Raw genomic sequence first — 12,863 nt, forward strand, 5'->3', positions numbered from 1 at the left:
CGGCCTCTGGTGTACGAGGAGGACACCACAATGAGTAGGGGCTCTGCAGATCTGCTGGGCCAGAAGCTTGCAATTGTCTACGAGAACAGCATATCTCAGAGTTTGGTCTGGGGACTGTACCCAGGCCCCCTGCATCAGAATCACCTAGAAACTCATTTAAAAAGTCTGAATCAGACTCTCAAATTGTGGCCTAGTAATCTACATTTTAAACCAGTGCATTGGTAATGCTTATGCGCATTCAGATTGGGGAACTACTGCATATGTGTGATTTAATAATTCCATTGATCTGCAAAGGGTTAATTTCAAGGTAAGCACAGACATTGTTACCTGGGTCAAAGGCAGACCTTTTACTGCATCATAACCGTCCCTACACACAGCTGACTCCTTCGAGTAAGTGACCTTGCTTCTAGTACCACCATTGGGGTAGTAACTAAAGAAGGGTGTTTAGGCCCCAAAATTCTATCAGTGAAGCAAATGGTATAATTTTTTTTTTTTTTAATTATTATTAATTTATTTATTTATTTGGCTGTGTTGGGTCTTTGTTTCTGTGCAAGGGCTTCCTCTAGTTGCAGCAAGCGGGGGCCACTCTTCATTGCGGTGCGCGGGCCTCTCACTATCGTGGCCTCTCCTGTTGCGGAGCACAGGCTCCAGACGCACAGGCTCAGTAGTTGTGGCTCACGGGCCTAGTTGCCCCGCGGCATGTGGGATCTTCCCAGACCAGGGCTGGAACCCATGTCCCCTGCATTAGCAGGCAGATTCTCAACCACTGCGCCACCAGGGAAGCCCACAAATGGTATAATTAAAAGCCTGATATGATGGCTTGAATAAGATTCAACACATCCTCCCTTATCTTAGTTTAATCTGGCAGTGGGGGGTGTTTTTGCTTTGGTCTTTACGAGTTTCTCAGTCAGAGTGGAGCTTCTAGAATAACTAGTTTTTAACAGGATCCATGAACCCCTGAAACTGCAGGAAAAATTTTATGTGAATAAATATATTTTTCTAGGAGAGGGTCCAGAACTACTGCCAGATTCTCAAAGGAATCTTTGACCCTGAAAGGGGAAAGATTAAGGATTTGAACAGAGGAATTTTTAAGGATTAGAACAGTGAAGAATTGTAAACAAAGGCTCAGGTCTGGGTAAGGATTTCTGAACTTTTGCAAACCGAACCAACAAAATTGTGATCTCCAGCATTCCTCAAAACATACCTGGTTTTTCTCCTCTCTTCTTCCTGCCTCATGCTTTCTTCCCTTAGGTTTGTCTCTTTTTCCTCCCCAGTCTTTTCCCCTCTTTTTCCTCTCTGTGTCCATCTGGTCATCCCTCCTCGCCATCCACTCCCCCTCCCGTCTGCTCAGTGACTGACCTAAGTAAAAAGCAAAGCACATTCTTCTATTTGTTCTACCTATGGAATAACTTTTTTTTTTTGAATACCACTTTAGGTTGGTGGTTCTTATTTTTAAAATTAGGTGAGTTGAACATTTACCATTTCTCTGGTAGAGGGAGAACATAATACTCGAGGTACTGTGACTTCCCAGCTTTTGGGGTTCAGCCCTCAATAGGAGGTTTTCTGGGGGCAGTGGTCCTCACTCCTGTCTGGCTGGAGGAGGGCAGGGGCAGGCACCCTCAAGCCTTCCTCTTGTTCTGAGTTTGTCTCTGATGAAGAGAGTGACTGACCAGAATCCCAGGCCCCCAGCTCCAAGGCCCTGCCACCCTCTCCATCGTATTATTTTCATTTGCTGGCTTTGGCTGTGGAAAGCAGAGAAAGGAGCCGCTAGGCCAAGGAGGCCATGGGGACCTGGTCACAGCTACAGAAGGGAACCAGAGCTGACACTGCCCGGCTCTCTCCCTGTGTCTGCTCCAGCTCCGTGAGCAGCAGCGGGCTTGGCCTGCCAGGCTCCCCGGCCAGCCGGTGTTCTGGGGATAGATGCCTGAAGCATGAAATCACTGGCTTGGGAGGGCCCTCGCCTTGCTGGGCTGCCTGCCTCAGCCCTGAGCAGCTGGGGGTTCCAAGGAGGTGGAGGGCGACACACTGAGGGATGGGCTAGCATATCCTGCCTGTGCCCCCAGCTCCGCCCCGCTGGGCCTCGTGCTCACCTCACTGCAGGAAGGGGTCCTCTGGCTGTGGGAGGTGAGCGGGGTGCCCTCTGCACGGCTGTGGAAGGGCAAATGATGGCACTTTCTGGCTCAAGCGTTTTGGGGGCACCTATTGGGTTGAGACGCATTTTAGTGGGTCTGTGAGGGACACAAAGGCAGGGAGACATGCCCTCAAGTCACACATTTGGGTGAGGGATGAGGTGGCCATGTACAGACACAGAGAATCAGATAGACAATCTCAGGCCCGGCTGGGCTGGGCTGGGCTGGGCTGGGCTGGGCTGAGCTGGGCTGGGCTGAGCTGGGCTGGGCTGGGCTTCGTGGAGCTGGGCCGGGTTCCGTGACCTGAGGAGCCTGTGGATGCTGGCTGGAGGGGAGAGTGGAGCTTGCCACGGGTGCCTTTGGCAGGAGAGTGCTGCCTCCTGGGGGCCGGCAGGAGATGAAGCCCCGAGTCATAAACTCCAGGGCCCAGACGAGGTCAGTGCGGGAGGTTTCCGGGCTTGCGGCAGAAGGGGCCCCAAGCCTGCGCACCATCTAATTTATTTGTCCCTCCAGTCCCAGACTTAATGCTTACTGGGAGCCGGGCCACGCAAATTCATCGTCAGGGACGTGTCCTGAAGAAATAGAGAGCCCTCTGCCACAGGCTGCCCAGCCCAAGCGCACGGACACCCAGAGCCCAGGCCGGCTCCAGGCAGCGGGGCAGCCCCTAGAATACCTTCCTGGGGATTGCATTTGCCAGTGAATTTCTGAGCCCCATAGAGAGTTGACAAGTGGCTGTAACTGTTGGCCCAATTTGAAAGATTGCATCATACCACAGTTGTCAGAGCCACGGCTTTGGACTCAGACCCCTGTGTTCAAATTCCAGCTCAGCTGTAACTCATTGCATGGACTTGGTCAACTTTCTGACTGCTCTCCTCAGTTCTGAAAAGCAGGTAATCCTACTTTACTGGGTTGTCAGAGCATAAAATAGTATATGTAAGAGGCCTAGAGTCACAGCTGGTACGAAGTGGGTGCTTAATAAATAATTATTATGATTATCATTGTTTATCCTGGAAGAACAGGTCTCTGGAGGCCCCTGGGTTATACTCCAAGGCAGTGCTTCTCAAACTTCAAGATCTGGGGATCTTGTAACGATGAAGGTTTCAGTTCCACGGGTGGGGGCCGGGGGAGGGGAGAGCTGAGGCTCTGCGGGTCTGACAAGCTCTCAGGTGGTGCTGATGCTGACGCTGCTGGCCCAAGACCAGGTAGGGCCCCAGCATCCAAGTCCCCTAGAGGAGCGGCCCGGCCTGCTTTCTCTTTGCACTTGCCCAGGGCAGCCCAGGGTAAAGGCACACTCATTCCAGGCCAGCTCTTATTAAGCAGGACTGGTGTTAAACACTGCTCCCAGGCCTGGGGTTCCAGTGACCAGGAAAGCGGGAACGTGTCAAAAACAAGACTGGGACAACCGCGCCCTTGACTTTGCTGAGGTTTTCCGTGGGATCTGGGCACGGTTGATATCGAGAAACCACAGTCTGTGCTTCTGGACAGCTCTGCCTTAAAGGCCCACACCCCAACCTGTGACCCCTGAATAAAATCCTGTAAGTTCTAGAAGTCAACAAAGGGAGTTGTGATTTCCGCCTGAACTCCTGAGAACGTGGTGCTTTCTGCCCAGTTCCATCGGGGAGGAGTCGCGTGTGGTCAGATGGCTCGCTGGGGGTGCCCACTCACCTTGCAGCGGCCAAGAGCTGAAGCGTCCGTCATCTGAGGAGGCAGCTTGCTTTGGCGGGGGAATCGGAGTCTGAGACTAGGACTAGTCTGTACCTGTGGCTTTGTTCCCCCCTCTCTGATCGGCCTTGGCCAGGAAGCTCCCTTTATCCTCTATTCCACATCTGCAAGCCAGAGAGGAGCCCAGGCCAGAAACAAGGATGCTGGAGGTGGTCCCTGCAGGGGGTACTATGGAAAGAAACGGCTTGTGTTTGTTTCTTTTTTTAATGGCAAAATATGTATAACATTAAAAAAAAAAATCTTAAAGTGTGCAGTTAAGTGGCATTAACTTCATTCACCATGTTGTACAACCATCATAACTGTCTGCTTCTAAAACATTTTCATCACCCCAAACAAAAACTGTGTCTATGGACCAATAACTCCCCATTCCTCCCCTTAGGCCCTGATAACCTCTGTTCTGTTTTCTGTCTCTGTGAATATGCCTATTTCAGATATTTCATATGAATGGATCACACAGTATTTGTCCTTTTCTGTTTTTTTCACTTAGCACGTTTTCGAGATTCATCTGTGTCGTAGCAAGTGTCGATACTTCGTTCCCTTCAATGGCTGAATAGTACTCTATGTATGGATAGACCACATGCTGTTTGTCCACTCATCTGTTGATGGACACTTGAGTTGTTTCCATTATTTATTAATAAAGTATTAAATTTTTTGCTTACCTCCTGGGTCTAGGCAATGGAGACACACCAAGAAATAAGACAGTACGGTTCCTATCCTGACCTGGCAGGTAGCAGGCAGTGACAACAGAGACCTGAGTGCCATTGCAGGGCACACGTTGGAGGTGGCTCGGCCACACTGGGTCCTGGTCTTGCCTGACCAGCTGCTGACTGTGTGGCACGGGCTTCTCCTTTTTCGGGCCTCAGCCTTCCCATGTGTAAAATGGACTTGAGACAAAAGACCCCGGTGGCATTATCATTCTATAGTCCTGTGATACTGAATCTTCTGCCATGGGATTCTAAGAGACCATCTGCTGCATTTCTTTCTTGGGTAGGGCTTGGTTGGGGTTGGGGAGAACTGCCCTTGGCTGCAGAGCTGGGGCGTGTGGAGTGTGAATACTTCCAGCATGGTGCTGGACAGGAGGGGGGGCCCTGCTTGCATAACCACGTCGATGCTGACTGCCCCCTGCAGGGAGCCCCTTGTCCTCCCGCCCCCTTCTCAGCTGCCTGCCTGGAGACGGTGTCCAGACAACAGTGGGGCTGAGGCGTGACTCCCAGGTCGGAACTCTGGACCCCCATGGAGGCCGGAGCTGTGGGGCGGGCAGCCGACGTGGGGGGACCCCCAGTTGGGTTAGATTTGGGGGGTGTATGGGTGTGTGTGGGGTTTAAGTAGGATGGGAGTTGGGATGCCAGAGTCAGGGACGGCCAGAAGGAGTAAATGGTGGCTGGGAGGAACCCACAGCCTGGGTGGAGACTTCCTGTCAAAACAGCCACTTATCCTGGCGGGAGAGTGCATTCCTTTCCCCCAGGAGATAAGAAAGCCAGATTTTTTTCCTTTCTCAGGGCTCCTTTGAGCTGAGAGCAGTGTTGGGCAGCCCACTGGGGGCTCCGAGGGCGGGGGGCTGGGGGCTCTGCAGTCCCTTCCGTCTGGCCCTGGCCTGACCAGCTGGGCTCCTGGCTCCCCTCCCAGACTCCCTGCAGCCTTGCGTGAGCACCGACCCCAGCGGCAGCGGCAGCCAAGGGTTGAATCCAGTCTCCTCTCTGTGCTTCAGCTTCCTTACCTAAAAAATGCACTACTTCATGGGGTGGTTGTGAGCAAATATATATAATGCACTTGGAACGGTGCCTGGCACAAACCCTTGCTCAGCATTTGTGGCAATCCAGGTTATTATCCTGAGATACCTCTTTGTTTCTTGGGTAGGTGAACTGCGAGTTCCTTAATGTTCTGGGGCATCTGGCAGTCCTTTGCTCGGTCGGCCTCCCCAGGTGAAAAATCTCATCTCATCTCAACTTGCTGACCTCAAGGCCATTATAAAAAAAGTTTTGTTAAGCATTTAAAATAGAGACCATGTCAGAGGATGGAACAATTTCTTGGATGTTAGAAATCCTCCCTTTCACAAGTGAGAAATCCTTTTCTCAGAAGGAACTCCAGGACTGCCTGTCCTAGATTGTAGGGGTTGGCAGGAGCTTCTCTTCTTACTGGAAACTTTCAGCCATCCCCTCCCAAGGGGGCTGCCCTGACATCCCCCCAACCCAGGCCCTTCATCCCCTGGGTTACCCAGCCCTGGGGGCTTTTCCGGCTGTTCCCACCATCCAGTTGTCCCGGAGGGTGGAGGCCTTCCCCGGGGGCCTCTGGACAGGCCCAACCCCACTTCAGACTTCCCTTCTGGCCACTGCTAGAATGCCCGGCCTTCCCTCTGTGTATTTTCTCTCTGGGTGGGGGCCTGGGAGCTGGAAACCCTGCTCACATCCTCTCTCCACCCTCTCTTTGGAGGACCAAACTCACTAGGGCTGAAGCCAGAGAGGGGGTTGTGGTCTGGAGAAGGCTCCCAGCTCACTGCCCAGAAGTCCTGCAGGGAAGGAAATCCGAGCTGAGGGCGGGGGCCTTGGGGGCCTCTTCTGAACCTATCATTATTGCCCCTTCCATCCCTTTCCATTGACAGTCCAAGTCAATACAGCCTGATCCAGTTCAATTTCAGAATATTTCTGTGGAGCACCTGTAGTGGACCAGGATGGTTACGACCCAGTTCAATGGGAGAATCCAGCAAATGGGGACTTGGTGTTTTGCGGACTCCAAATGGGACTCTAAGCTGGGGTTACTTTCCCACTTTCAGTTCTCATGCCTTTTGAGTAGCTGGCTTCTATCAGTTCCCTCCGTTGTTAAAATGGACCAGTGAATTAGACCAGGAAGCTTTTAGTATCTGCACTAACGGAGGGCACGCCTGACTGTAATAATGTAAGACCTAGTGGCAGGACTTGTAATTCATAATTGCTTTGTTTCATTAACAGATGAAAAATGTGACAGTGACCTTGTCTCACAGTCTGGAGCACACATTGTATCCACAGCCACAGAGAAAGGGAAGGGGTAGCAGGGAGGTAGGGGGCAGCACTGACAAGCTTTGGAAGCTAGTTTGGGATTTTACATCTGCCACTGGAAATCAATGGTGTATTTGGACCATGTGCCCTGAGTCTTGAGAATGGGCTTCTGGCTGGCAGCTTTCAGAATTAGAAGGGTTCTGAAAAACCATTTAATACCTGCTACTGGGAGCGTGATCTACATCACCTGGGTGCCCATTTAGATTGCAGAATCTCGGGCCCATCCCAGATGGACAGGCAGAATTTGCAGCGAGTCCGCGGCAGCACCAGGGCGTGAACCCAGGTGTTGTGAGTCTTGATCCTGTCACCGTTCTCCCCTTCCTCCCAGAGATCTTCAGGGCCTCGTGCTCCACCCCAAGGAGGAGGAGAATAACCTGGGCTTCTCCTGAATCGATGCTCTCTGAGCTCAGGTTTGGGCACATCCTTCTTATGACTGAGGCTGCCTCACCCATTGCAGCTCCCAGACCTAACAGCAAAGCCCAGGGGAGGAAAACTCCACGGACCAGCCCAGGCCGCCGGGGTTTGCCGGGCCTAACTGCCCATCTGTGTCCACCTCAGACCGTCTGGGGTTGGGCCGTGTCTGAGTAAGCATGGGGACGGCGTGGGCAGGAGCTCTGTGAGGGCCTTGGTGACAGGATGCGGCCCGGACACGCCTTTCTTTCCTTGTCACTGACCTCTCTATGTCAGGCCATTTCAGATTTGTTGTCCCTCCCCCAAACTGCGGGTCTCCGTCCCTGTGAGGCAGGGTCCTGGAGCAGCCAAGGCAGTGCCAGGTGCTGGGCATACCATCCCGGGTCCCAGGCGGGCTCCGCTGCGCAGGAGACCCTCCGGAGGGGCCTTGTGTCCAGGGCGAGGCTTGGCCCTCACAAAAGGCGCCCAATCCGCGTTTCCCTTGCTGCACACCCTACTGTACTTCCTGCTCCTCTGGGGACCCTCCTCCGGCTGGCTCCGCTGGACTTCTCTTGCCCTCCCCACCCCCAGGCGTTGTTTTGGTGTGTGTGTCCCTTCCCAGAACCTCGGCCTCTCCTTTCCTTTTCCTTGCAGGGCTGCTCTTCCTGTGATCTCCCGGGGTCTGGGCGGCGTGCCCCTCCCTGCCTTCCTCTCTCGCGGGCCCTTCCTCTGCTCTTTCTATTCCTGGTTGGACCAGCCTCTCCCATTGTCGTTCCCAGGAAAGGGCTGTCTCGCTGGGCGAGGGGTGGGGGGACCCGAGCCAAGAAGAAAGCCGGGCCAGAAGCCCCCGCCTCGCCGGACCCGCGGCTCATGGAGGGGTGGCAGGGCCCACGGTGCCAGCGTCATTTTTAGCAGTCTCACTTTCTAAGTTAGTCAGCGGCCACGATCCGACACCCACACGTGGGGGCTGATGACTTCCTGCTGCCTCTTCTAATTTCAGCAGACCGACCCCAGAGGCGGGGCAGCACGGGTGGGAAGCCACAGGTGCCACACGGAGCTTCCCAGAAGCCACCTCGCCAGAGGGCGCGGGGCCCGGCCCCGAGGGAGCTGTGCTCTGTAGCAACTTGTGACCCGGGCTGGCCCCTTTGGCCCAGGCATGGTAGGTGGGATCCCATGGTATCCCTTGGGCACAGACCCCCGGACCCTGCAGAACCACAGGCACCCTGGTGGCATCCCAAGAAGCCGTGTTACCCGAATGCTGAGGAGGAAGGCCACGCCTTCAAGTATCTTCCCTCTGCCTGTTCTTGCCTGGTTTTTGTTGTGATTCGTTTTCTCTTTCCTCACTCTGTTCTGTCTTTGTTCTTCCTAAAAGCTCATAGCTCACATGGGACCAAAGTATTTTTTTCGGTGGGTACAGAAACAGATGTTCAGGTCAAATCCAGATACAGTCATGTGCAGCAGCTGCAGGCACTGGGCATTCCAGGCCTCTCAGAGTCGGGAGACATCAGCTGAGAGCATCCCGGCCCCTCATGTTACCAGCAGAGTAGCTGAAAGGCCCACAGAGGCAGACACATGCTCTAGAAATCTCTGGGGAAACAACTCAGGATGAATTCCAGGGAGACGGCATGGTCGATGGAAAATTGACTTCAGACAGACCTGGGGTCGAGGGTGGGCTCTGCTTCTTCCCAGCTGTGCACACACCCCCTCAGTGTGGCATTCCATAGGGAGACACCCTGTCGGCCCCCCACAGGTGGAGAAGGGGAGATGCCATGATCTCTGGTGGCATTTTGCGGGGTTGAAGGAAACCTGGGTTGTATGCGTGTCTCTGTGAGGGAGGGTGGTGCTAGGGACCTGGAGACTGGCCTTCTGGGGGAGAGGCAAGGGCTGTGATACAGGCAGGTCTGCTGTGTGACCTTGGACAAGATTCTTCACCTTCGTGAGCTTGGTTTTCTCACCTTTGATCTTGCAGGGTGGTTGTGAGGATCGAGGATGATGTAAATTAATTGGCGCCCAGTGACCGGCAGGTAGGAGGTGCTCAGTAAACAGCCACTGGCAATTATGTTCAGAAGAAAATTGCCCGGGATGTCCCTGGGGGACCTGCACTGTCCCCATGCACACAGAGACTCCTCGTTGCTTGGCACCGACTGCAGCAGGAAACGTTGACCTCTGTTCACCCCGAGGCAGGGCGTGGTGTCGCTCAGGGCTTGGGACAGCGTAGGTGCCTGCAGGGCCTGCCAGAAGTCTCAGGTACAGAGGCAGCCCCTGGAGTAGAGGTCCTGAACCTCAGGGTCCATTCCCTCCATAGAGGCTTCAGGGAACCCCCAAATGGTATGCAAAATGGGCATTCATCAGATTCTCAAACAGGGCCATGACTAGAAGAATTAGGGACCTTTGTTCAGCAAATCAGACAGCAAGACCCACTGTGAGAAGCCACGGCAGGTGGTGTCTGCTCTGCCCTGCAACGCTGGGCATGGCCACGCTGGGCATGGCCAGCTGACCTCGCCCCATGCCTCAAGTACAAGCCAGCCAGAGACATCAGTGCCTGACCTGGACACCCGCTCTGCATAAGCTTGAGATCCAGCTGGACCACTGATTAAGGGTCTGGGCGAGAGACTGGAGACCCGGGAGTCAGGGCGAAGGCCAGTGGGCCAAACCTCTGGCGGGGCTGGATCAGGACTGGGGAGCCTGACGCGAGGCGGGGTGTCAGGTGGGTGGAAGTCATAAGGGCCCGGGAAGGTAGGGGCAGAGGAAATGAGGTAGGTCCACCACTCGAGCCTAGGGCTCCTTCTCATCCACTGGAATGTGGCACACGTGAAGCGTGGGCCCTAGGGTCCTCCGCTGCTGGAGTGGGCTTGGTCAGAAAGGTCAGAAAGTCCTTAAGGTCAGAAAGTAAAACGATCTCTCTAGGCCTTGAAGAGATCTTACCTCTCTGCAGGATCTTACCTCAGAGCCTATTCAGAGACCTCAGGCTGTGGGCTGTAGGTGTGCCCTCTCTCTCTTTTGCTCAATTTCTTTTTCTTTCTTTTTTTGTGCCTAATTTTACTTGCCCTTATGTTTTGCTCATAAGCCACTTAAATCATTTTGAAAAGCAGGGAGAGGATAAATGGAAAGAAAAAAAAAGAAATGAATTTGTTTATAGAAAAGCTATCTAGAGAAAGTAGGCTTTCAGTTGTGGGATGTTTTGTTTGTTTTTCTAAAAGACTTTAATTTTTGATAAGTTGATTATGCTCATTAAAGACAGGTGGAAAATTTGTAAACATAAAAAAAAAAAGAAAAAGAAGTCCGTAATTGCATTATACGAACAACCACAATTAGTATTTTGGTATGCTTCCTTTTCCTACATATATACATTAAAACTTTTTTTTGTATTCATCCTATAAATGGTATCCAGTTTTCTTACTTAACATATATCATATATAACATGGAGAGTTTTCTCTGGCACTAAAAAGTCTTTCTTTAAATGTTTTAAATTTATTTTATTTATTTAGTTGTGCTGGGTCTTAGTTGCAGCAGGCGGGCTCCTTAGTTGGGGCATGCGAACTCTTAGCTGCAGCACGCATGTGGGATCTAGTTCCCTGACCAGGGATCGAACCCACGTCTCCTGCCTTGGGAGGCGGATTCTTAACCACTGTGCCACCAGGGAAGTCCCCAAAGAGTCTTTTTAAGCATTTGAAATACCTCAGGCTTTCAGAGTTAGACATTTAGACCCCCCACTGTGCCGTTTACACTATTATAAATAATTCATTGACAAACATCTTTGTCCATAAAGTTCTTTTCAAAGTTACGGTTATTTCCTTGAGAACAGCTCAGAACTGGACTTGAGGGGAGAGGGCTGGGGCCAGCGGCAATTGTCAGCGCGAGCGTGTGCTTGCGGACGTGTGAGGGCTGCCCTTGCGGTGGCCCTGCAGAGAATGGACCCCACCCCCGTCCCCGAGTGAGCCCAGTGACTCATTCCCTCACTCTGTGGATCTTGGTGGTGGTATGGAGGGAGAGAGAAAGCTTTCCAGTGACTCATCTATGGCGCCTGCAATCCCTCTGACCCTTCAGGCTGACCGGGGGCCAAGCCCTTCAGGCCTGGTGACCAAATACCCGCCCATGTCAGGGCGGCCTCGGGACGGCGGAGATCAGTGGAGCCTGATGGAGTGTGTGTGTCCCGCATGGCCGGCCTGCCCAGCACGCAGCCCTGCGCTCAAACGTGCTCAGGCCTATGCGTCATCCAGCTTGGCCGAGCTCCCTTCCGAGGCAGCCTGGGCTGGTTTTCTCCTCAGAAAGTCTAGTCAGCAGGGTCAGCCAGCGGATAAACTAAAGTTAACTTAGCTATTATTGCTGTTTTGTTAATGAGGGGAGGACCGGCTGTGAAGATGCCAAACCATTCGGAAATGTTGCACAGTCCTTGGGATTTAAGGTTCAGGAGAAAGAGAGCAGTCGACAATGATCTTAAGTCCTGACTGGACTCCCCAGGGTCCCTTGTACTTCACTGAGCTTTCATTTTACTATTTTTTTTTTTTGAAAAATACTTTTCCTATGAAGATATGAATCTTGGAAGCTGTGAGTAGTGCTGGCGCTATCATTGGACTCATCAGCGAGACGGCGCTCTTCTGTGGGAGGAAGCTCAGGGTGAAGTTAAGCCCCGAGGGCGGTGGAGGACAGGCTGGCAGGAGATGGTCACCGCAGCCCTGGGGGTCAGCTACGGCGTGGCGTGACTGACGGCTGAGAACTCATCCTACGTAGCTGTGGGGTTGGAGGGAAAAGGAGCAGGACCCAGTTCTCTTGGACTGGAGTTCACAGGAACAAACCAACTCATTCTCCAAAGGCAGAGGCTGGATACCCTGGGTGTCCCTGAGCCCAAGGACACTTGACTTGTATCTTAAAATTCCACAGCCCACTAACATATCCACAGGTGCTGTTCAAGGTGACCTCCTTTGACAAAAAAGCAAAGTGTCTGTAGGACTGAAACCTCTTGAAAACTTTCATTTAAGGCAATGTAAAAAATGTTTAACATGCTTTGAAAAAATCATATCTGAGATGTTCCTGCTGTAAAGTAGTCTGTGAACCAGTCAGACTGAAAGCACGGCATCAGAAGATCCAAGAGCAAGATTCTTTCGGTGTGATCCATACTGGCACCCTGTGTGCTGTGTGGCAGGCACAGTGGTTGACCCTGGGGGACAGAAGTGTTTAAGACCGGATCTCTAGCCCCAAGGAGTCTGGTTGGGGAAAGACCTAATGTGGCTAGTCATGGAGGGCACTTAGGAGAAGGATTCTGACCAGGGAGTTCATGTAAAGCCCAGAGGAAGCAGAGTTTGAGTTGGGCTTGAAGAGTGAGTACCATATTGATGCTCAGAGATACGGGGGAAGGGTCTGGAAGCAGGGGACACAGGGCTGGGTATTAGTGGCGTTCTTGGGCAGAGTCATCTGCGTCACTGTTGGGGAGAGGAAAAGGCAAAGGACGAATAGGAAATGGTGGGCTGTTGCCAGGCTGTGGAGGGCTTTCACACTCATCTTCAGGAACTTGGACTTTACTCTGTAGCTAATGGGGATCCGTGGGAAGGTTTTTGAGCAGGGAGGTAACTTAATTTTTTAAATCAGAAGC

General features: G+C 52.6%; 1 protein-coding gene across 12 annotated transcripts in view; it reads left to right on the forward strand.

Annotated features, from left to right (window-relative positions):
- Nucleotides 1-12,863, forward strand: part of SLC12A8 (solute carrier family 12 member 8) — a 130,113-nt gene that overhangs the window by 65,872 nt on the left and 51,378 nt on the right. The gene's annotated exons all lie outside the window — the stretch shown is intronic.

Source organism: Balaenoptera physalus (assembly GCF_965194825.1).
Source record: "Balaenoptera physalus genome assembly, chromosome: 4".
NCBI classification, from domain to species: domain Eukaryota; kingdom Metazoa; phylum Chordata; class Mammalia; order Artiodactyla; family Balaenopteridae; genus Balaenoptera; species Balaenoptera physalus.